General features: G+C 42.9%; 1 pseudogene; it reads right to left on the minus strand.

The window, feature by feature from the left end:
* LOC117875523 lies at window positions 1-3,598 on the minus strand (annotated as a pseudogene).
* Between the last annotated feature and the right edge of the window lie 573 nt (window positions 3,599-4,171).

A 4,171-nucleotide genomic window follows, 5' to 3' on the forward strand; every position in this document is an offset into this window, starting at 1 on the left:
TCAACTCCTTTGGACTTGTCTTGCAATAGCGTGCAATTCGCTGCACAAGTCAAAGGCATCAATATCTTTGGATTCACCATGTTGCAAAGCTTGCTCCAGATTCAAACAAAGTTCCATAATTTGCTTTGGTGTTTTATTTTGCAAACTGTGAACATCATATATGAAGCCAAATACTGAACTAATTTGCTGCATCAATGTGAATCTTTCTTCAACTGAATGTATTGCTGTGTCACTGACTGCAAAGTAAAAGTTCATTTTGAATTTTTCTTTCGGATTATAAATAGGTTTGTCGTCTGCTTCATATGTGAACTGCTTCCTCTTCTTTCTCATATGGATTGGATCTGGTTCAAAAAGTGTCGGTACATCAAACTCCTCCGCAAGTTCACCTGCATCTACCAATGTTTTCTCAAAGGCTGCGTCACTTCTGCGGCCCACAAGAAACTTCTTGGTTTCTCCAAGTTGATTAATGGCATCACATATGTCGAATTCTTTTGCCTGATGTTGTTTGCTAGTCATGTTGATCTCAAACAATATGTCATACCACAAAACAAGAGAAACAAAAAACTAGAAATGGCTTTTGTAAGAGCCTTTGCATCAACTCGTGACGTATTGCCAGATGATCGTGTTAGAGTAGTGTCTTCATAGATGTCTATCAGAGCATCATAGATGTCACCAAGCTGATAGCGAAGAGGTTTCAAGGCATCGATTTGACTTTCCCATCTTGTTTCACTCAATGGTTTAACTGTGAGATTAGATATGTGGCGTGTTAGAACTTCCCAGCGATGTGTAGAAGCTGAGAAATACACACACACACGTTGAACTAAATCAAAGAAGGCGGTTGCCTCCAAGCAACACTTTGGAGCATCATTAACAACCAAATTCAATGAATGTGCACTGCAAGGAATGAAAAAGGCTCGTGGATTAATATCCAAATTCTTCGCTGGACACCATTTTCTTTCCCTTTCATATTGCTCCCATTGTCGTAGCCTCGACCACACAAGTTTTCTATAGGCATCTAGAATGACATCATTTCTATATGACATCTCTTCTAACAGGTGAAGAATAGTTTCTGTCATACAAGCTCCAGTTGTCTCCATAAGCGACACAAATCCCAAGAAGTGTTCCTTTATGCATACTGATTCAGTCTCATTCTCCGTCTCTGAAGTAGGCCTATCCACAAACTGAATGATCATGGTCATTTGTTCAATGTGACCTGCATCTGGTGTACAATCTAGAATGATCGAAAAGTATTTTGCAGCACGAGCAGATGCTAGGATTTTTTGTTTGATGGCATTGGATAGAAGCTGAATAAGCTCATTCTGTATGTCTTTCCCTAAGTAATGTACATGCATCTCCTGGTCCTTAATCCTGCGAAGATGCTCATCCATAAGCGGGTCAAACAAAGCTAGATATTCTACAAATTTGAGGAAGTTCCCATTTTTTCATGTGTTCCCCGAAAGGCCAGGTTTTGCATACCAAGTATTCTGACCAAAGCAATCAGACGTTTTAGTATTTGCTGCCAATACTTTTCTTCTTGCTTAATCAAGCGCAAATGTTCTTCATCAATTGTTCTCTTGTATTTCAATCACAGTTCAAGTTCCTTCCATGTTTGAACATTCGTCCAAATGTTCACTGCTTTTCTCTTGCCATGAAAGAATTGCAGACATGTTTTTCCAATCCCTTGAGCCTTTTTCAGAAAGAGATGATGTGCCAATAGTACTACTGCCAAACAACTTGCAGCAGAAGCAAAAGACAGAATCACTTGATGTGGAATACTGCAGACACTGACGGTGCATTTCTTCTCCATTAACAAGTCTACATTTGTAATGAATTGTCGAGAATTTTCTTTGCTTACTATCTTTGGGAAAATCGAACTGCTGAACTTGTTCCGGCCCATGTTCCACCAGAATTTGTCAGACTTGATCATCGCATTTGGCCCAAGTAGCAGGATCACTAAAGCTCAAATTCAAACGAGTGACATTTTAGCTTTCACGGTCTTCCAAGTTTTGATCTTCGCGTGTCTCATTTGATTCATCTTCAATATTCAGATTATGTTCTTCAAACTCTTATTCAACTTGTGAAACTCTCATCCCCACCTCCATCTCTGCTTGATCCTTTGGCATTGAACTACCTTCATCTCTGGCCAGTGGATGGAGATATTTCAGAAACGAACTTTCTTGCTTTCTTTCTTCTTTTTGCTTATCAGCCTTCTGCTTACGAAATTGTGCCCCAGACAATTTTTTTTTATCTGCCATGAGGCTGCATCAACTGAAAACGAAAAAAAATGAAATTTTATTCCTATCAGTTCTTTTTCTTGTTCACTATTAAAAGTAAAGGATAGAGAATACATGTCACTTACTATAAGTCACTATTTGAATTTCATCAACTGTTTGACGTAAATATTAATTAAGAGATCAAGATGACTTTCCCTTAAAATTAAGCAATGTTGATTGTAATCAGATATACACCCTTTTTAGTCATGTATACTTCCTTCCTTCATATCAAAATCTGACTGGGAGTGCTGCAGAACCTATTCTGTCCAACCAGCCATGCACCTCCAAATGATTAAAAACATCAAATGGTACAAACTCAATTTGAATGAAAAGTTCCATTTTCTAACTAAATAGGTCACACACTCTCAAATGGTTGCCAAGTGCTCTCTGTGGTGGTATGCTCATCTGCTCTAAATGCCTACTAACTTCCCTGTGAGAATAATCTTTGACTTTGATCCAATGAAAGCAGGATGGAAAAGCCCCCCCCCCCCCAGAAGACCTAAGACATGATGGCTGGATGACATAAACAGACACCTGTCCCTCATGGGCACTACCTCATAACATGCCAATTTTGTTCAGGACAGAACATCATAGAGGAATATTATGCATTCAGTGGTCTCTACTCTGGCCAAGCAACAGCATGACAACTAACCTAACCTAACGAGAGCATCCAACTTTTTTGACTGCTTCTTGGGCACTGGTGAGGGGTAGCAGTGCCAGACTGAGCCTGGTGACAGGGGTGCACTACAAGTCTACAAACCGAGGCGAGGTGCTGGGCCTAGAGTCCTGCTGAGACTTCAGTCCTGCGCCAAGTGGAGCGCAGCCTCCATGAGGAGAGAACTCAAACAAATATCATGCTCCTTCTGCGTGATTCCTCCAAGCACTTCTTCAGGCAGCTGCTATGGGGGTCACTCACAGGCTTAGGCCTGCCTGTTGCAGGCATAACACAGCAGCAGGGCTTAAAACCGAGATACTGGGCATGACAGAGGCTGGGGCAGGGAGAGGGGGGCACTGGGGCAGCTCAGCTCTGCAGGCTGCCATCCTCTCCAGCCAATCATGCACAAGGAGAGCAGGAGCACGGACCAACCACGGACCAAGGGGAGCAGGAGCACAGACGCCTGAGGTCGAGCAGTGGGGAAGCGCTTACCTTGCCCAACGCACGGGTGTTGGGGTCCTCTTTCTTCCTCCACCAGACTGCCACCCAAGGCTCTTTTGTTCTCCGTGCCCCCTGCTGGGGCTGACTGTGGAGGCTGAGGCAGGAGGCAGCCGCCCGTTTCCTTGCGCGAAGCCCTGCTGTTGCGCCCGTCGCCGGGCTCGTGCCACATGAGTGCTAAGCGGAGCTGCAGAGCTCTGCCCAGCCGCCGGTGCCCCCGATGACAATGGCAATAATTGCATGGAGCAGCCGCTGCGCTGGGAGAGGGAGTCTGAGCCGCACATGTCAGCCCGCCGCCGGCAGCCCAGCCCAGGAACGCTGTAAAAAAAAAAAAAATTGGGGGCACCACTTTTTGGTGCCCCCAAATCTCGGTGCCCTAGACAACCACCTACTTTGCCTTAATGGTAGCACCGACCCTGATTATAGCTACTATAGAACTTGGATTCTTTTTTTTAATACATGTAGTTTAAAGACAAACTGATTATAACAAAGATAACAATGGGAAGAGAGGAGCATCTTTTGATATAAAAATATTGAAGAATTTCCAAATATTAAAAAATATTCTTTAAACTCATAATAAACATTAAGCTCCTACCAAGCAAGCTACAGGAGAACGCTCGTTCTTTCTGAGCTGTGATGTTAATAAGCTATTGTCACTCAAGGCGCATAAGTGGACAGTGAATTATGAGACACTGCTTTATTTGATAAATGACATTTCCAACTAGTATTTAAAAAATCAATTTCT

The sequence above is a fragment of the Trachemys scripta genome, chromosome 3, assembly GCF_013100865.1.
Source record: "Trachemys scripta elegans isolate TJP31775 chromosome 3, CAS_Tse_1.0, whole genome shotgun sequence".
NCBI classification, from domain to species: Eukaryota; Metazoa; Chordata; order Testudines; family Emydidae; genus Trachemys; species Trachemys scripta.